This window comes from Oryx dammah, unplaced genomic scaffold (genome assembly GCF_014754425.2).
Source record: "Oryx dammah isolate SB20612 unplaced genomic scaffold, SCBI_Odam_1.1 HiC_scaffold_11210, whole genome shotgun sequence".
NCBI lineage: Eukaryota > Metazoa > Chordata > Mammalia > Artiodactyla > Bovidae > Oryx > Oryx dammah.
The window spans coordinates 5,018,045-5,039,705 of NW_024080603.1; the positions used below are offsets into that span (position 1 = coordinate 5,018,045).

General features: G+C 44.7%; 1 pseudogene; it reads left to right on the plus strand.

The window, feature by feature from the left end:
• Nucleotides 1-11,565: 11,565 nt before the first annotated feature.
• On the plus strand, nucleotides 11,566-20,612 carry LOC120860994 (annotated as a pseudogene).
• The last annotated feature ends 1,049 nt before the right edge of the window (nucleotides 20,613-21,661 follow it).

Consider the following 21,661-nt stretch of genomic DNA (forward strand, 5'->3'; position numbering starts at 1 on the left):
AATGGACATGGAATGCAGGCATTCAAGTCTCTATGCTCAGCAGCTTGCCTGATGGGACCTCAGGCTCCTAAGATAGCTGGAACTGACCATTCCAGGCTTCCTTCTGGGCCCAGTCTTACTTGCTTGAGAAACAACTGTGTCCTCCGAGACTGAGGATGAATTTAGGATATGTGCACACAGTTCCAACTTTGTAGTCTGGGAAAGTCTGAGACAAGAATTGATCCTCTGTCCTTCAACAAACAACCCCAAAGCAGTTTGCTACCCAATTTGGGCCAAAGATTATCTGTGATAGACTTCTGAAGAAAAGAAACTGGTAGAAAATACAATATCCTTTTCACCTCAAGGGAAAGGGGACTTAAAAAGAAAGCTCTTCTTAATGTTGCTGAGGTAACTAGCATTTCATTTGGGAAAAAAAAAAATCCTTATTCTGATGCAGAAGGGAAAAAAGATTGGTAGCTGATCAAGCTGGTTCATTCTAAGGAAGTCTAAGAATTTGTCCCAGCTGAGCGTTGAAAAGTCATCTAGGGAAGGCAAATTGTGACTTACCTCTGTAACAGACAACTTTGGCTAATGTATGACTACCTTTATTCCTAACAGCTAACATTTTATGGAATTTAACCAAAAACCACATTTGAAAGAGAAGAAAATGTTAGTAGGTAGATGTGTTTAGCTTCTGGTGATAGTTAAACTGATCAGAGAACACTAGAAATTATTAGATTCCAGCAAGATTGGCTAAAATGGCATCAACCTTGGATTTTGAGGAAGATGGAAAATAGAGCCATGCAAAGACCTCTATTCCTTCCATTTCAGGTTCCTGGAAACGACAGATCTGTTTTGCTTTTTAAAAAAATCATAGCAGTCCTAGGAAACAGGAATTGATACACTGGGCAGGCCAGAAATTATTATAAGGAATCCTGAAGCATATGCAAAGCAGATGGAATAATGTTAACAGAGAAAAGCTACTAAGCTAAAAATGGAAATGACTTCAAATGTGCTACTGACTCAGGGCGCATACAAGGAACAGGAAGAATCCTAGGCCCCCAGAAAGTGATCAAATGAGACAAATATGGACATTGAAGCAAAAATGCTGAAGAACATGTTGGTACCTCAGTAATGTATTAATAGATTTATATATCATAACCAAGCAGGACTTATCCCAGAAGAGATTCAATACTGGAAAAAAATTAACATAATTCACTCTATTACTAGATTAAAAATGGAAATCCTACAGTCATGTAAACAGATGCCTCATGAAAGAATTTGATTAATTTCAACATGTATATCTAATAAAAAATTCTTTTTAGCATAGTAGGAATAGAAAAAACTTTCTTACCCCAATAAAGGATATTATTAACCTCAAATCCTTAACCCCCCAAATCCTCAACTACAAAGATAGACTATTTGGAAGGTTTCCATTAAAATCGGAAATAAGTCCAGAATGACTTATCATTTATGCTAGCCAACATTATAATGAAAAGTGTAACAAAATGGGTAAAAAATTCTCTATTGGCAAAGAATAGGAAAAGTGAGCTATGTGTATTCAGATAATATAGTGTTTTTTTTTTTTTTTTAATTCCAGGAGACCCAACTAGCAAACTATTAGAAATAATAACAGAGCTCAACAGTGTGACCAGAAACAAGACAGACAGACAGCCTTCAGCCTTAGACCGAATGTGAGTGTTCCCTCCAGAGCATTTGTGTGGAAATCCCAACCTCTATTGTGATGGTATTAGAAGGTAAGATATTTGGGAGGTGATTCAGTTCAGTTCAGTCGCTCAGTCGTGTCCAACTCTTCGCGACCCCACGAACCGCAGCACGCCAGGCCTCCCTGTCCATCACCAACTCCCGGAGTCCACCCAAACCCATGTCCATTGAGTCGGTGATGCCATCCAACCATCTCATCTTCTGTGGTCCCCTTCTCCTCCCGCCTTCAATCTTTCCCAGCATCAGGGTCTTTTCAAATGAGTCAGCTCTTTGCATCAGATGGCCAAAGTATTGGAGTTTCAGCTTCAACATCGGTCCCTCCAATGAACACCCAGGACTGATCTCCTTGGGAGGTGATTGGGTCATAAGAATGGAGCCCTCTAGAATGAGATCAATGGCTTCTACTAAAGAGATATTTTTCTTTCACGAAAAATGTACCTCAGTTAACATTGATATTACTAATTCTTTGAATTCTTTGCCTGGTAAATTGTTCATTTCATTTCCTTTTTCTCTTTCAATTGGGACAGATTCCTCTGTCTTCTCATTCTGTTTGACTTTGTCTCTCTGAAATTATGTGAGACACTTACCCATTGTGGTCTTGAAGAAGTGTCCTTATGTGGAACATCCTCATTCAGTGAGTGCCCAGTGGCTTTGGCAAGAGAGCTGAATCTGCTGTGGTCCTGAGTCACGTCTCCCCCAGGGTGTGCTGGCAGCTATCGGCTTGGTAGGAGGTGCGCTTGAGTTGGAGGGGCTCGGGCTGGAGCCCGGTGTGACCTAGGTCTTCCTGTCTTTCCCGTGGCCATCATCACCCAGTCAGGGGCCGGCTTGGGTCCCAGGTTACTGGAGCGGAAGCCTTGAGGATTAGGGCTGAGCTGGTTCCATCCCCGTTAGTGTGTTCTCCCGCCCATCCCGGCACCATTCCGCTCACCCTATGGGGAGGCAGTGCTGGACAAGGAGGGCTGGTGTGGGCTCTTGGCGTGAGTTGGGGCATGGCCTGTAGCAGTCTGGCTGGGGTCAGAGACCCAGGCTGCTTTCCGACATGCCTCCTATGGAAGAACCAGTGACGGCTGCCCCTGCCCTGCTCGGATGTCACATCAGGCCTGAGTCACATGTGGTCTCTCTGCTGAGCCTTCTCCTTGAGCCTTGGCAGCCCCCAGCCCGGTGTAGAGCTGGTTGTGATGCAAGCCGCTGAAGCTCTCACCTGTCTCAGGCTGGGGCAGGCTGGGGGCAGCGGTGTGCCGTCTCGATCCACCGTCTCTGCCTTGCTTTGGGAGCAGGCTGGTGGCATGTCCTCCTCATGAGTGGAGTCCCGGCTTTCTGCAGGCCTCCTGTTAGCCCCACCAGCACGGGGGCTTGTCCTCCCCATGTTGGACCGCAGGGCTAGGGTGCCGGTTTCTGCCTGAATGACTCACTTCCAGGGTGAATCTTCACCCATGCAATCCCTGTTTGCCTCTGACACTCTCCCAGGACCGCAGGTCCCAACCTGACTGTTTCCCTCCCTTTCCCACCTGTTTCTGTTGCATGTATCTTTCGTACCGCCTTGGTTGTATGGCGGTCTTCTTGCCAGTCTCCAGTTAGTTTCAGTGTGAATTGTTCCACATGTAATTGTATTTTTGATGTGTCCACAGGGGCAGGTGAGTTCTGCATCCTCCTATTCCATCACCTTGCTCTCCACCCTTTCATCACTGATTTGAAGTATCACCTGCATTACTTAGAAAATAAATATAAATCATGTAAAATCTAATCACAAGTTTTAATCTAGATTTAATCAAGTTTTAATCTATTCTGTCTTATTGATCTACTTACTATTCTTATACCAGTTGTTCTAATTATTGTGGCTTCATTTTTGTATTTGCTACAGCATTGCTCTTTTATAAATTGTCTTGACTAAAATCTTGTGTGTTTCTCTTTTGAATTAATTTTATAATTAACTTGGCAAATTCCTGGAAAATCCTGAGAGTACTTTTATTGTGATTATTTTGGATTTACAGATTAAATGATTGAAGAAATTCATTGCTATCACACTGTCTTGCACATATACTAAAGGAGTTTTACAGAATGAAAGGAAATGACTACATATAGCAGAAAATGATGAGTACCAGAAATGATAAATCGTGAGTAAATAAACTGTGTGCATATGTTTTTAAACTCAATTTCTTTTGCAGTCTTAGACTGCAATGTTAGATTGTGTAAAGTTGCTAATTATAAGAATATATTCTTGGGTTTATAACATACATAGGTGTTACACATACATAATATATATGGCAATTGAGGGGGGAGAATGGGAACTACCTTCTTAAGCTGCTATATTTTACTGGTATTAAGTCACTATTAACCTAAAGTAGATTGTGACAGGTAATGTTTATATCATAACTCTCAAAGTAACTGTTAAGAAGTAGGAATTGTTAAAAATCAACAGAAGAATGAAATAGGTTTATTAAAAAAATATTAAACACAAAAGAATACAGTAAAGGAGGAACAGAGGAAGAACAAAGATCTGAGACATGGAATTCTCTACCCAACAGCAGAATGCACTTGCCTTTTAAGCATACATGGACTATTTCCCCAAACATAATATTTTAGGAAACAGTAAACTGCAACCCAAGGGCCAAGTGCCTAATTTTTCAAAACTATTCTAAGTGTGTAATTCATTGGCATTATTTGTATTCATACTGTTGTACAACCATCACCATTATCTGTACCCCAATTTTCACCATCCCCAGCATAGTCTCTGGACCCATTAAATGATAATTCTCCATTCCCCATGCCCTCCAGCCCATGTAATCTACTTTCTGTTCCTATGAATTTGTTTATTGTAGACATTTTATATAACTGAAATTACACAGTATTTGTCCTTCTGTGTCGAGCTTATTTCACTTAGCCTAATGTCTTTAAGGTCCATCCATATTGTAAACATATATCAGAAGTTCCTTCCATGTTATCACTTCAGTTCAGTTCAGTCGCTCAGTCGTGTCCGACTCTTTGTGACCCCATGAATCGCAGCACGCCAGGCCTCCCTGTCCATCACCGTCTCCCGGAGTTCACTCAGATTCGTGTCCATCGAGTCCATGATGCCATCCAGCCATCTCATCCTCGGTCATCCCCTTCTCCTCCTGCCCCCAATCCCTTCCAGCATCAGAGTCTTTTCCAATGAGTCAACTCTTCGCATGAGGTGGCCAAAGTACTGGAGCTTCAGCTTTAGCATCATTCCTTCCAAAGAAATCCCAGGGCTGATCTCCTTCAGAATGGACTGGTTGGATCTCCTTGCAGTCCAAGGGACTCTCAAGAGTCTTCTCCAACACCACAGTTCAAAAGCATCAATTCTTCGGCACTCAGCCTTCTTCACAGTCCAACTCTCACATCCATACATGACCTCAGGAAAAGCCATGGCCTTGACTAGATGGACCTTAGCAAAGTAATGTCTCTGCTTTTGAATATGCTATCTAGGTTGGTCATAACTTTTCTTCCAAGGAGTAAGCGTCTTTTAATTTCATGGCTGCAGTCACCATCTGCAGTGATTTTGGAGCCAAAAAAATAAAGTCTGACACTGTTTCCACTGTTTCCCCATCTATTTCCCATGAAGTGATGGGACCAGAGGCCATGATCTTCGTTTTCTGAATGTTGAGCTTTAAGCCAACTTTTCACTCTCCTCTTTCACTTTCATCAAGAGGCTTTTTAGTTCCTCTTCACTTTCTGCCATAAGGGTGGTGTCATCTGCATATCTGAGGTTATTGATATTTCTCCCAGCAATCTTGATTCCAGCTTGTGTTTCTTCCAGCCCAGCGTTTCTCATGATGTACTCTGCATATACATTAAATAAGCAGGGTGACAATATACAGCCTTGACGTAGTCCTTTTCCTATTTGGAATAAGTCTGTTGTTCCATGTCCAGTTCTAACTGTTGCTTCCTGGCCTGCATACAGATTTCTCAAGAGGCAGATCAGGTGGTCTGGTATTCCCATCTCTTTCAGAATTTTCCACAGTTTGTTGTGATCCACATAGTCAAAGGCTTTGGCATAGTCAATAAAGCAGAAATAGATGTTTTTCTGGAACTCTCTTGCTTTTTCTATGATCCAGCAGATGTTGGCAATTTGATCTCTGGTTCCTCTGCCTTTTCTAAAACCAGCTTGAACATCAGTGAGTTCACGGTTCACGTATTACTGAAGCCTGGCTTGGAGAATTCTGAGCATTACTTTACTAGCGTGTGAGATGAGTGCAATTGTGCAGTAGTTTGAGCATTCTTTGGCATTGCCTTTCTTTGGGATTGGAATGAAAACTGACCTTTTCCAGTCCTGTGGCCACTGCTGAGTTTTCCCAATTTGCTGGCATATTGAGTGCAGCACTTTCACAGCATCATGTTTCAGGATTTGAAATAGCTCTACTGGAATTCCATCACCTCCACTAGCTTTGTTCATAGTGATGCTTTCTAAGGCCCACTTGACTTCACATTCCAGGATGTCTGGCTCTAGATGAGTGATAACATAATCGTGATTATCTGGGTCGTGAAGATCTTTTTTGTACAGTTCTTCTGTGTATTCTTGCCACCTCTTCTTAATATTTTCTGCTTCTGTTAGGTTCCATTATATGTATCTATTATACTATATTTGGTTTATCCAGTCATATGTTGATCAACATTTGGCTTGTTTATATCTTTTGGTTACTGTGAAAAATGCAGCAGTGAATACTTGTGTGCAAGCAAGTATCTCCTGAGTCCTGCTTTCAGTTCTTCTGAGAGGTGGAATTGCTGGTAATTTTATGTTTAACTTTTCGAGGGACCACTGAACTGTTTCTTACTGCATCATTTTGTACTTCCACCAGCTATGAACGAGGTTTCCAATTTCTCCACAGCCTTACTGTATTTAAAGAAACACTGAAATCATTTTTTAAAATGATTTTTGTTCAAATTAGATGAGAAATCAACAAAGAAATAATGAGAAATCTAAATTATTTAGAAATTTGGAATAATTTGGAAATTAAGCAATATATTTCTAAATAGCCTGTGAAATGGGGAAATTAAAAAACATTTCTCTAAAAACATGTATATATTTTTACTTTTGCTTGTGCTGGGTGTTCTTTGCTGTGCACAGGCTTTCTCTAGTCTTGGTGACGGGCGACCCTTTGCTGCGGTGCCCAGGCCTCTCAGCGGGGTGCTCCCTCTTCTTGGGGAGCAGGGCTCTAGGGTGAGGGGGCTTCAGCGGTTGTGGCACACAGGCTTAGTGCCCCACGGCATGTGGGATCTTCCAGACCAGGGATGAAACCCATGTCCCCTGCCTTGGCAAGCAAATTCTTAACCACTGACCACCAGGGAAATCCAAGATTGTTTCTAAATGAGTAAAACAAACCCACAGTGTACTAAAATTTATGGAATGTAGCTAAACCAATATTTATGGTTAAGATAGAGTGCTTCTCCCCTACCATTAGGAATTGGCAGGGATGTCGACTCTTGCCACTTTTATTCAGTATTATAATAGAGGTTCTAACTAGAGTGATAAGGCAAGAAAAATCAAGGTATAAAAATTGGAAAGGAAAAAGTAAAACTTTTTCTAATTATGAATTAATGAATTTTACAATATTGCAAAATACAGTCTACCATGCAATTATTAGTTGCATTTCTATGTACAAACAATAAACAACCCCAAATGAAATTAAGAAATCAATTTTTCACAATAATAAGATACTTTGCAATGCATTTAACAAAAGCAGTGCAATATATCTGAACACTAACAGCTATAGAGCACAGCTAGAGAAATTAGAGAAAATCTCAATAAATGGGAGAGCTATTCCTATGTTTTAGAAATAGATTATGAGATACCTGAATAACTCCATAATTTAATAAAAGTTACTAAATTATACCCTTATAATTGGTGGGTTTTATGGTGTGTAAACTATACCTCCATAAAGCTGTTAAAAATTGTTTTTTAAATGACCTTTCTGGGTATAGGTGCTCGATGCATTTGTGTCAGAAAGCTATATTTTATAATATGTTTGTACTCAAAGACTGCTGAAGTAAATACGCAAGTTTATTAAAGCCAAGGTATTTTTATATCCCTAATTCCAGTCTCTAAGTCTTAAACTACTAAACATTCATCATCATAGATTTCAACTTCTAAACTTGTACAATTATTTATTTGTGTCCACAGCCATAAAAAAATTGGAATGGGTATTTGTTAAAACTATTGTATTATGTTGTGTACTACAAGGAAGAGAAACTAGGGTGTCTTGGGTGAAAACGAAGCTAAAAGTTGTGGCTCTCTACACGTGCTAAGTTGCTTCAGGGTTATCCAGGCAAGAATACTGGAGTGGGTTACCAAGCCCGGCTCCAGGGCATCTTCCCAACCTAAGGACGAAACTGGTGTCTCTTATGTCTCCTGAATTGGCAGGCAGGTTCTTTACTACTAGTGCCACCTGGGAAGCCCGTGGCTCTCTATAGGTTACAGTTATTTCAGTAATCCACATGGCAGTCAAGCCGTTATAGTGAAAAGTTACGTCCATTAGATGGAAACTGGCAATTAGATTTCCCACAGCGAGGGACTCTTGGATATTGCTAGACTTCTCAGTGTGAAAAATTCACACATCATGTAATCCCTGTATTAAATAACTTCCTTTTAGGTGAAGCAGCACCTGCCTTGTTACCTTTATTATTTTCGAGAAATGTGAATTGTTTTTTCTTAATTTTGGTTTCTCTGGGGAATGAAGTTAGGTATTACTTTGTATACTAATCTTACTGTCTTCTTAGAAGTAAGAGAAATAATAAAGCAAGTTTTGTTGGGTGCCTGACCCTGTGTCTTAGAAGTCTGTACAGAGAACATCGGGAAGTGTTAATGCTGTTTTCATTTTGTATGCCCCTCATCTTTGAAAGGGCTTCCCTGGTGGCTCAGATGGTAACGAATCCGCCTGCAGTGCAGGAGACCTGGGTTCAGTCCCTGGGTTGGGAAGATCCCCTGGAGGAGGGCATGGCAACCCACTCCAGTATTCTTGCCTGAAGAATCCCCAAAGACAGAGGAGCCTGGTGGGCTACAGTCCATGGGGTCACACAGAGTCAGACACGACTGAGAGACTAAGCACACAGCACGTCTTTGAAAAGTTCTTAATGCTCCATAGTGCTGTTCACACACTGACTAAATAAAGAGTGGTAAATACCACCAGGCCTCTGAATACATAAATGCTCAGTGTTCACCTTGTGGACACCTATCTAGACTCTCATGGGCAGTTTCACTCCCCTGCCTCTACAGCAGCTGATTCTAAGACCCTTGCCCCCAGCCCCATCTTGGTCTTGCAGGAGAAATTCAGGCAACTGTTAAGCATATTGTGCCTGAAGTATTTCCTAGTAGCAAGTGATTGGCTGGACAGATCTTTTATAATAGCAGTTTTTTTCGGGGAAAAGAGGAGCAGCTAGTGCTGCCAGGTGGCAAAGGGATCCTTAAATGGGAGATATTATTAGCACTAAGACCATGAAGAGGTAGGTTAGAGACCGTTTAGTTCAACATCAGTCATTTTACAAAAGAGAAAGTTGAAACTCGGGAAACTGAGTGGATTTACCCCAGGGGTAGGCAAAACTGACAGTTTCCTACTCAGTATCTGTTCTTCCTCACTAATGAACCCTGGATTTTGTTTAGAGTGGCAATGTTCCCAGAGTAAAAGAATCACCTTCTCAGCCTTCCTTGTGGCTAGGGATAAAGACATATGTCCCAGTCCTCACAAGGGAGATGTAAGCGGAGGTCTTTGGATGGGGTTTTGGAGAAAGCTTTCTAAAGGGAGGCGTCAGACTTCTTTTTGTCTCTTCCTTCCTCCTTCCTGTGTGCCATGCAGACACAAGACTAGTTGTTTGTGATTTTTATTATTTCTGGGTGTGAAAACACTTTCTCTTTTAAAGCAATACCTCTTTCTGGCAATCTGTCAAATATCGGTGTAGAAGGAAATGGCAACCCACTCCAGTATTCTTGTTTGGAAAATCCCATGGACAGAGGAGCCTGGCAGGCTACCATCCATAGGGTCGCAAAGAGTCCGACATGACTGAAGCAACTTAGCATCAAGTATTGGAGGAATCCATTCATGAATGCTATAGCTGCTGCTGCTGCTGCTGCTGCTAAGTCGCTTCAGTCGTGTCCGACTCTGTGAGGTCCCATAGATGGCAGCCCACCAGGCTCACCGTCCCTGGGATTCTCCAGGCAAGAACACTGGAGTGGGTTGCCATTTCCTTCTCCAATGCGTGAAAGTGGAGTTGCTCAGTCATGTCCGACTCTTAGCAACCCCATGGACTGCAGCCTACCAGGCTCCTCCATCCATGGGATTTTCCAGGCAAGAGTACTGGAGTGGGGTGCCATTGCCTTCTCCATGAATGCTACAGATCTTACTTGAATTCTGTACCTAGCTTTTCTTATGGAAGCAAAGGACATACCAAGGTTCTACAGAACCTGAGAAGGACAAGAAGCTTATCTGCAAGACATATGCTTGTTTCTCAGTTTCTACTGAGCCCTCACTGTGAACCCCCAGCACATTAACTTTTGCTGCTTGCTGTAAGAGGGGATCAGCAGCAACTCAGAGAGGACAGTAACACCACCAACAAAAAGGCGGAGAGGGAAGTAACTCACTGAAGAAGGAGCAACGTTCTGGTGGAAGAAAGGGGCAACGTTGTTAGAGCTTTATGGAGAAGTATGTAGGGAAAAGAGAAATCATTATATACTTTTGGATTTCTGGGCCAGAGAAGAAAGGTGTTTTTTTTTTTTAAAGAGAAAAGTTCATGCTCTTATCACTTTTCTCCTTTTCAAGAAAGATAAAGAGTCTGCATATAGTGCAGGAATAGAGTAGACCTGACTTTGTTCAGCCAAGTTTTCTTCTCAAGAGAAGCAAAGATTGTCAGGTTTGAGTGAAGCAGAGAGAAGCCTAAGAGGCCAGTTTCAGCTGCAGCCTGCTAGGGGAGCTGCTATTTTAAAAGAGAAGTATAAAATGTGAGAAGCACAGCACTTAATGTTTAACTCCATGAAATGAAAATAATTGGAAAGTGAGTTAGTAGTAGCTAAAGGGTGAGAATTTTTATCCAGGAAGCACACCTTGATGGCCAGAATCGTCTTTTTTTTTTTTTTAATTAAAAGAAAGTTGAGTATCAAGAGGATATAGAGATATAATCGACCTTACACACTTTGTGTGTTTAAAATACAATCCCTGGTGTTTGTTCTCATCTCAGGAGCGCTGGCTTGGTCTTTGTTACCTATCGGATTTCAGGAAGGCTGACTTGAGATGCGGCGTTGCCATTTCCTGGGCCCTCACTTATTCTTTTTTTTCCGGCGCTGTCAGCCAGATCCTTTGTTGTGGCTGCTCTGCATTCATTCTCTCTGCCCTCACACCTCCAGACAGTGGGATGGGGATTTTTCCCGGGCCTTGCAGGAAGAGCTCCGGACGGCCACCGTCTCAGGCATCAGATAAAGGACAGCTTTAACCAGCCAGTGGGTGTCGGGGCTGGGTCGGCGCCACGCCGGGAGCAGACACGCTTTTGTGTCGGTGTTTGTCTCCGCGGCCGTCTGACCCCCTGGCGGGAGGCGCGGGCCGCGACCCCCGAGGAGGCGGGGCCTCCGAGCCGGGCTCCGCCTGGTGTGGATTTCACGGTCGCCGCCGCCGCCCTCGTTTGTTCCGTTACATCGCCCTGTCCTGAGCTAAGAGTCGTGGCTGCCCAGGAGCCCTCCATGGCCTTCCTCCCACCCAACTCTGCATTTTGCTTTTCCCCCTCGCGTTCTCATTTTTCCTCGTTAACAGCATCCTGGTGGGGCGCTTGGCAAAACTCAGGCTAAAAACAGAGAAAAGAGAGAAAAAGGACAAATTCGGTGCACCTGCCTCCTTCCTCCAGAGTTTGCGAAGGATCTTAACCATGTCTGAGTCGGGGGAGATTAGTGAATTTGGCTACATCATGGAATTATTAGCCAGAGGCAAGGTAAGTGCAGGGGCGCGCGGAGCTGCGGCCTGGGTTCCGCCCCCAACCCCACCCCAGCCCCCGACTCCGGGCACTACTTGGCCTGTGGCTGCAGGTGTCCCGGGCCCTGGCAGCCCCCGGGGAGGGCGGGACTGGAGTCACAGGTCCGTGTTCTCAGCCAGGACGCCCAGCCGCCGCTGAAAGCAAAGCAGACATCTGACCTCCCACCCTCTTCACCCCCATTAATAGCGCGGCATCTCTGAAATGAGCCAAAAAAGACTTGGCCAGCTGGGTGACGGCGGGGGCTCTGGGGACCGAGAGGGGCAAGGGCTCAGCCTGCGAAGATGGGGAGGAGGGCCGGGCCTTGGCCAGGGGGCGCTCCTCGACGCGCCCAGGGCTCCTAAGCGTGGTTGACATCGTGTGGTTGACCTGGTCTGTCCAGGCGCAGAGCGCGGAGGGAACGCAGGACCAGAAGGTGGATAGGCTATGAGGGTGGGATCGGGTTCACGCAGTCCGACCTTACACGGCGGATAAGTAGGGGCAGAACCCCGGTTCGCCCAGCCCTGGTGTTTTCGGGTCCTCGGCCGTTGTCCCAGGCCCGGAACATTTCAGGCATCCTTCCTTTGGAGGGGAGCGGGAGATGCGAAGGCGCCGGGTTTCAGCCAGGCACCTGTTCCTTTCGGAGTCCTTTGGAAACCCAGGCTGGCGCAGTCGGTGGCGCCTGGTGACCCCGCCCTCAGCCGGGCGGAGTGGCGCCTCGCTGAAGCGGAAAGCCTTGCGGGAGTCTGCCTTGCGAGCTACATCTGAGAAAGTGCCTGGAGAGGCTCCTATGTGGTTTACAGGCGGGAAGAACTGGGAAATGTGGAAGTCCCGCGGTCCGCCGGGATTCGTCTGTGCCTAGAAAGCGAGAAACGGTCTTCTGCAGCTGGAGTTTCGAGAAAAGGTTATGGCACAGATGAGAAAAGGATGCCCTGCGCAAGGTCATCATGAAAAGAAGCATGATCTGCAGCTGTGCTGTGAGCCCCTGGAACATGAGTCTCATATCTCACCAACCCCAGCAACGCAGGTGCTTCAGGCCAGACAGTCCCACGGCTGGGGAACACGTTAACGTCCCCCACCCCACCTCCCGCGACCAAAGGGTCCCGGGCTAACTGTGGGCCTCCTGAATTCCCTCTCTTGTTGTGCAAACAGGGAATACACGCACCCAAAACAGAATGCTTATTCACTTTTCTTTAGTAGAGTCAGTGTTTCAGGCCATCCCTGCCATTTACACCTCGGACCAGAAGCAGAAACGGAGGACACCGGTTCGACTTTCGTGTCCGGAGGCTCCATCCTACACTTCGAGGGGCCTCCAGCACACGCGTAGGGACATTCTGGCCAGCATCTCCAAGCTCTTTGTCGCCCCAAAGAGCTTCCCCTTGGCCACAAGCACCTCCCTTCCCCACCCCCGGTCTGGAGTGCCTACCACAACCCTCGCCACCCTCTGGAGGATTGACCCTGGGGAGAGAAGTTCAGAAGGAAGTGCTGATCGAGGAGGCTGGCTTCCAGGGGGCGAGCCTGGCCTGTCTAAAGCACACAGCAGGACCCTGGTTGCCCAGGAACCAAATGGGGCAGGAGGATGCCTTTTGTTGGTTACAAAGTCAATGGCCCACCCTAGATGGGATCAGGAGCAGAATGACTGAGAGGTCAGTTTAGGCCCCTGGTGCTCAGGTATTCTTCAGAGTTAGCTGGAATTGTATTCCTTGGCTAATACTGTCTTTCAGTAAGCAGGCAACACTTGATATTAGGAGAGAATAGTTTTGAGGTAGGATCCAGGGATCTGCAAGTTGACATCCCAGGCAGGTGAACTTCTCATGAACACTAATGGGAATCATTAATGAACCCTTAAAACGTCTTATAATAAAGTCAGGTGAAGAAAACTAACCTCTTGCAATTAGCATTGTGTTTCACAGTATGCTCACTGTAGTGAAAAAACACAACTCAGAACCTTCTGGCTTTATCCACTGAATTTCTCTGCCTCACTCTCCACTAGGTGGACCCTCTTTAGTAATGGGCCTGCAGCTGCAGCGGGGGCGTGAGCTCAGCTGACTTCCAGAGTCAGAGGGGCAGGTGTGTCCGTGAAATCTCTGGGGTGGGAAAGTGGGCTCTCACAGTAGGGTCTCTGCCTTTTATCTGGTGGAGTGAGGGGTCAGGAGTAGCCTCTTAACCATTACAACTCAAGCTTCTTCTTTGCCTTCTTTCCTTATAACTCTGCTCCTCCCAGTTACCCTCCTCATATATGTGATTATACAGGATTTGAACACTGAATACCTTACTGAGCATTAGCCATGGACTAAAAGATCTTTGAGGTTTGACTTGCTTTCTTTTCCTCTGAGAAGTTAGGTTCCACCTTGTAGCTCAAGTTGGTAATGTAAAGAATAATATGAAATGGATCTAATTACACCAGGTTTGTGAAGTTTAAAACGAAAGAGGTGAGGCTCTTGTCTCCCTGCCCCTCCCCTTTCCTCCCCTTCCTTCAAAGTTGGGACCAGTGGGTTGACCATCATCATAATTTTTTTCACTTTTCTCTGATGGCTTTAAATTTTAAAACATTTAATATATGGTCATTGCAAAATATTCAAACTTTACCAAAAACTTTACAAAGTCAAAGGTGGATCTTCACTCCCACCTCCAAGCCACTGCGTTTCCCAGTGGCAGCAGTTTGCTTCGTGTCTACTTCAAATTAAATTAGGCTGCTGCTGTGTTCTTTGAATGTGGGAGGTGAGCCTTTCATCTCAGGGTAACATAAAACCCACATGATGAGCTTGATCAGCTTACTGACTCTACTGTGACGATTACTTTAATATTTAAAGTACACAGTGATCTCTACCACTGTGGTCTTTCAGTTCATCCAACAATACTCTATGAGTAAGGGTGATACCTATGATTATTCTCAAGAGGTTTAAAAATCAATGTAAATGGACACCTTATATTTCACTATCACAGAAATTTGTACCATTTCTGGAAGCCACTTTCTGAAGTTTGCGTTGTTTTTTTTTTTCCCCCAAACTTCCTATTTTGTGTTGGGGCCTAGCCGATTAACAATGTTGTTAGTTTCAGCTGAACAGCATAGGGACTGTCATACATACACTTGAGCTATTCTCCCCCAAACTCCCTTCCCTTCCAGGCTGCCAATGACATTGAGCAGAGTTCCATGTGCTGTACAGTAGGACTTCGTTGGTTATCCATTTTAAATATAGCCGTGTGTAGATGCGGAGAAGGCGATGGCACCCCACTCCAGTACTCTTGCCTGGAAAATCCCATGGATGGAGGAGCCTGGTAGGCTGCAGTCCATGGGGTTGCTAAGAGTTGGACACAACTGAGCAACTTCACTTTCACCTTTCACTTTCATGCATTGGAACAGGAAATGGCAACCTACTCCAGTGCTCTTGCCTGGAGAATCCCAGGGACGGGGGAGCCTGGTGGGCTGCCATCTATGGGGTCACACAGAGTTGGACACGACTGAAGCGACTTAGCAGCAGCAGCAGCAATATGTAGATGTCCATCCCAAACTCCTTAACTATCCCTTCCCCCCATCCTTCCCCTGTACAGCCCGCTGGCCTGCCTCACCCAGAAGCCACAAGTTCCTTCTCTGAGTCTGTGAGTCTCTTTCTGTTTTGTAAGTTCACTTCTATGGGATCTTCTTAGAGTCCACAAATAAGGGCTGTTATACGATATTTCTCCTTCTCTGTCTGACTTACTCCACTCAGTGTGACAGTCTCTAGGTCCATTCATGTTGCTGCAAATGGCATTATTTTATTCTTTTTAACGACTGGGTAATACTCCGTTGAGACAGGTCCCACACCTTTCTTGGCCATTCCCCTGTCAGCCTGTGAGCACTCCGGCTGCTTCCATGTCCTGGCTCTTGTTAAACAATGCTGCGTGCAGGTATCCTCTCAGATCACGTTTTTCTCTGGATATGTGCCCAGGAGTGGGTCATATGGTAGGTCTATTTTTAGTTTTTTAAGGAACCTCCATACAGTTTTCCATTGTGGCTGTGCCAATTTACATTCCCACCAACAGTGTAAATGAGTTCCTTTCTCTCCACACCCTCTCCAATCTTATTGTTTGTGGATTTTTTTTATAATAACCATTCTGGTTGATCTGAACTGATATCTCATTGTAGTTTTGATTTGCATTTCTCTAATAATGAGCAATGTTGAACACCTTTTCCTGTGCTTCTTGGCCATATGTATGTCTTCTTTGGAGAAACGTCTGTTTGGTCTTCTGCCCATTTGTTGACTGGGTTGTTTGTTTTGATGCTGTTAAGTGTCATGAGCTATTTGTAAATTTTGGAGACTAAAATTTGTTGGTCAGATCATTTGCAAATATTTTCTCCCAATCGTTGGTTTTGTTTTGTTTTTCTTCTGTAACTCATCTCTTTGGACTAAAAGAGAGCTTTCCAAATCTGTGATCAAAATCTAGCATTACACAATGCAGTGTTTTCAAACTGTTTTGGTCTTTAGAAAGATGTATCTTATTAATTTGCTATCATCTTCACACATTTATTTTTTCCACATCATTGCATACTTTTCTAGAATCATATAATGAAACCTTGATGACAGGAAACCTAGAAGAATTTATATTTAGTGCACATCTTTATTTAGAGTTTAAATATATTTATATTTACGTATTCATAGCCAGAAAGCACTTATTTCCTATAGTTCAATAGTTACTGTTAGGGCACATCCAGCGTATGATAGTTTGAGCAAAATAAAGAGGCTTTGGAAAGCTTACATTTAATTTTAATAGAGAAACAGTGATGAATCCATTACTTGGTGAATTATTACTTTTAAGTTTGAATATCTTTGTCGCACAAAGAATTGAAGAACTTTTATAAACACAAAATTTGCTTTCAAACAAGATGCTTAGACACTGAAAGAAGTACGTTTAGAAAACCCTCAAATCTAGAATAATGTGAAGTCTTAAACATCTCCTGGGACTAAAACAAAAATACCACCAAATGATCTGTTTCTGAAGACTCAATAGATAGTTGCTTACACAACTGAATCTAAACTGGGTGATAATACTAAGGTTGTATCCACTGCAAAGTGTTCTTTGAAATATTTTTTTATATCTTGGGATTGGGTAAAGTGTGTGTTTGTGGGGAGGAGGGAATGCAAAGAGAAGATGTAGGTGTTAGCAATATCACTTGAAAACAGCGAATTTTGTAAATATTAGAATTTTCCTCTGATGTTTTTACTATATTGCTCAAAGATAATTTGGGAGGGAAAAACTTTCTGTAAATGACTTTGTCAAATAATGTTTAATCACATTTTCTAAGAAATTGTAAATTACATGTTAGTTGCTTACCTGTGGGCAGTGCTAAAGTAGGGAGGCTGGAGTGAGCCTCAGGTTTGAATCTTAGCTCTTGGTATGTAGGCATGTGTCCTTGACGGTATTACTTAATCTCTGGATAAAGCTGGAGAGAAGTTGTCATTGTTACATGTCCCCTCTGAAGGGAAGTTGACCTATTTCACAGGGTTATCGCAAGGATTAAATGAATCTTTTGTGCAAAGTTCCTAATGCAGTTATTAGCACCTAGTAGGCCTTCAATAAGTAAAGCAATTACATCTACTTACTTTGACAATAGGTTTTGGTCTTGAGACACCTTATATGCAAATTATGATCATTAACAATGGAAGATAGAGGTGCCAGATAAAATGCCAGATGTAGAGTTAAATTTGAATTTCAGGTAAACAACCAATTTTTTAATCTAAGTATATCCCATTCAATATTTGAGATATACTAAAAAAAGTTCATTATGTATGTGAAATTCAGATTTATCAGGGTGTCCTATGTTTTTATTTGCTAAAACTGGAAACCCTAAGTATAGGAATAGTGAGACGCAGTTATAGGGACCTGCTAACAGCCTCTAAAGTTATTACTGATGTTCACCCTAAGTTGGCTAAAGGACCCCGTTGTCTACCAGTTACGCAGCCAATACACTCCTGTCATTAATGGGAACAGGTCTACCAGGGCAGCGCTGTGTACCTCCTACCAACTCTGAAATTATTGGTCTGGTGCTAACAGTTAGCCAATGAACGCCTCCTGGATTTTCTTTTAAACAAACAAAAGCTTGAAATGGATGGGGAGATAACATTTATAAAAACATCAAACATGAGTGTATGGAATAAGAGCATATAATTGTGTTAAACTGAGCGGTCAGGGGAGTGCTCCAGCAGCTCAGAATAAGGGCAACTGATCAGTGAGAACTAGACTCATGAGGATGGAGACAAGATCTGTAGCTTGAAAGGTGAGCAGGAGTTGGCCCACCAAGGGAAATCTGAACTTCCTGGCTGGCTGGACTCCTCTCCTCTGAGGTTGTTCCCATAGAAACTCTTTATGGCAGGTGAGCTTGGCCTGCCAGAGACTTAGGTCAATAACTGGTAAATGTCATTTATTGCCCCTTTACCTGTAACTTCCTGGTACCCAGCAGCACAGACAGTGCACGTGCCAGTCAACTGGGATGGCTGACTTCATTGCCACCTTCCTCACCACCTGAGTCCAGTGCTCTTTTAATTGAAAACCCAGATTGTTTCCAGACAGGGGGCAAGGTTTAGGAGCATGCTGGCCATGTCACCTGGTTGCTCATTCTTGCTCAGGATATACTCACAGAATGGTACTCTGGCTGTTTGACCTCAGACTGAACAGATGAAGAACCAGTGGTGCCTCATGGCACTGACTGAGATACGCACCGTAGCCATTAGGACCTGAGTCACGCTGGAATTTAGTCTCTTGTTGGGTATTAGGAATCAGTGTGGAAAGAGAGCTGGTTAATTTAATGAATACTCTATAGCCTAAAGTGTATCAGGTTTATATTTTAAGTGTGAGCTCATGAACATTTTGGGGGCCTCTATTTTACCAGACCTGAATAATGTGTGTGTGTGTGTGTGTGTGTGTGTGTTTTGGGAGTGGTGGTTGTTAGCAGGTGAAGGAGGAGAAATTGTCCTTTTGGACTTCATGAAACAGATTCGAAACAGCTCACGGCCCTGTGATAGAAGAGCAATTACACAATGCCAACAAGCATAAGATATCATAATGTAGGCAAGAGTATAAAGGTCAAGGGACTGAGTGGGTGACAGATGTGGAATAGGCTTCCTTGTGTTGAATTTTGACCCATGTTTTAAAAGAAACTTGGAAAAGAAGGTGCTAGGATACTCCAAACTGAGGGGGAGGCACCAAGGGATAGTATATGCAGGACAAATTGGGAGAATAATGATTTATAAAACAAAACGAAACACATCTTTTGTGTCATTCCTACTTAAACATCTTCAAAAGCTTCCCAGTACCTACTAAGAAGCAGCATGGTAGTTCTAGGCCCTGCATACAATACTGGACTCTTGTGTTTCTGCAAGAGCATTTGAAGGCTGTCAGAGAGGTATGGGGAAAGCAGAGAGGAGGATTTTAAAAAATCCCCAAACCCATAGGATTTTCAGTTGAGCAACTGAGAAAGATCTTGGTTCTCTTTGATAACTGGGAGGCTGAGATGGATGGATGTTGGGAGAAAGTGATAAGATGACCCCAAGCATGGCAGCCACGGGAAGAGAAATGACTAGGTAGGTGGGAGAGTGGTAGTTTAGATTGGTGGTTTTCAAATTTGCTGTCTCCTTACCAATATTCGCCCACTGCTGTTTTGCTTTTAAAAGTATATGGATGAGTTTACACAAGTATAAAAACAGTTATGGGTTAAATTACATTTAAAAGTTTCTATAACTAAAACAAGCACATATTATAAAGTGCAAACAATACAATGTGGATGGAAAGTGTCTTCCACACCTGCTTCATTCCCCAACTTCTTCACAACACTGTTAGCATTTCTTGTGCTCTATTGCAGACATCTTTATTTGCTTATTTGTGTACATAAACAATATGCCTCTCTCTTTTTTTTTACACTATTTTAGACGTCCTTTCTCATCAGTGCTAAATAGTATTCCATGATGTGAATGTACATTATGAATGGTAGATATTTAATTTCTACAAATAAAGTCCCTCAGAGATCTTTGTACACATTTTTGTGCACACACGCAAGTTTTTCAGTGGGAAAATTATTAGAAGTGGAATTGCTTAAAAGTAGAAGCACTGAAATTTTTTGATAGGATTTGCAAAATTTCCCTTTAAATAAGCCAAACCAATCTGCACTATCACAAAAAAGTTTGAAGGTGCCTGTTTCCCTCATTCTCAACCAAGTGTATTGAGGTAACTTTTGAACTTTGAGAGTAAGATGGAAAACAGCAACTCACTGGCATTTGATTTGCATAATGGAAGGACTTTCAAGTTTATTTTCAGCCAAATCTTGTCTCTACAGTTTTTTTCTTTAGTTCATGTTAACGAACGCTTCCAATCTCTTTTACTCTGTACTTTAACTGATTCGTTTTGGACTAACGCACTATTCAAGTTGGGTGGTGTAACATTAGAGCGACAGAGTAATTACTGAACCCAAAGACCGTAATTAAAAACAGAGACTGATTTATGATGCTTATTAATGATTGAGCCTTTTAAAATCTATACGAGAACATGGTGTCGGACATTATACAGGTTCCTGTTACGCAGGCATTTATTTTCCTCAGTTCCCCCGGATCAGGACGATTCAGACCCCGTGGGGAGGAAGCAGCCTCAACTCCAGCCGGTAAAGCCACGCAACCAGGCATTACTCGGGGAGGTGTTCATCCTCTCTGTACCTTATCTGTAAACAGGGCATTCCATTAAAGACCATTACTGTGGTCCGTTGCTGTTCTCAATTGTACCCTGCCTCACTGTCATTTAATTGTCGGCTGGAGAAGAGGCTACCTCTGCTGACAGTGCTGTGGGAAGACGGCGGAACTGGTCACAGCGAGAGGCTTGTCCCAAATAGGAAATAAAAGTGGGAAGCGGGTCGAAACCTAATCAGGATTCCGCGCTACAGCTCTGCGGTTCCCTCGCCCGGCTGTTTGTTTAGAGCGCCTGTTTTCTCAGTCTATACAGAAGAGAATGGGATTATTTAGCTCGCTGGAAGGGTAGGGGCGTGATCTAACAAGACGGCTTTCAACAGCCCCAGGTTCATTTGTTTTCGATTTGTCTTGAAATCTGGAGGAAACACGCTTGGACTTCAGCAGGTGAATTTTGCGCAGCTAGTCTTCGAGCTGGAGAAGCTGGGCCTGACCACTGGCTGGGCGCGCCCACCAGCGGGTGCGTGGGTGCGGGAGCAGTTCAGGACCACCTGTCCCCATTTCCCCGCACCCTCCATGCCGGGGCTGGGTGGCAGGGACCCGCGGAGCAGCGGCGGCGTGGACGGGACGCACACCCTAGGTCGGGTAGGAAGGCTGCCGCCTCTAATTCCTGGCCAGTACCCAGGGAGAGGGACCCCCTACCCCGCGGCGTGTCCAAGCGCCACTTGGCAAGAACGTACCGTGCGTGACGGCGCCGCGCCCTGTGTAAAAGCAGAAGCAGAGCATGAGTGCCTGGCGAGCAGTTAGGGAACGTGCAGCTCGCCCTGCGCATCGGGCCGGAGAGGAGGCGTGCGGGGCGGGGGCAGGGACCCGCTCGGGGAAACCCCCGGCCCCGGGAGGGGCGGTGTGAGTCGGCTCTTTCCCTGGTCGCCTCCCCGCCGCGCGCGGCTCCGGTGCGACAACACGGGGATGGAGGCCTGGGCTCGGCCTCGCCCCGCCGTCCCGTCTAGAGTCAGGAACTGGTGCTTGTCTGTGATGCTCGAGGCGCGCTTTGCCGAAGGCGCGGACGTCCGGAGGCAGAGCCGAGGGATGGCGCGGAGCAGCGGCCCAGGATGCAGGCGGCTGCGGCGCCGCGGGACAGCTCCACCCCGGCCCCGCCCCGGCTCGGCCCTCCGCCTCCGCCGCCCCTTCCCCGCCTTCGCTTCCGCCCCTCCGAGGCTCCCGACCCCGTCAGGGTGCTTCGGCCGCGGCTCGGGCGGGCGCGCGGGGCGGCGGGGAGCGGGCCGAGGCGACGAAAAGCGCGGGGACCCCGGCGCGGGCCACGCCCGCCCGCCGCGCGACCGCGGGTTCCCCGCCCCTTTGTGCGG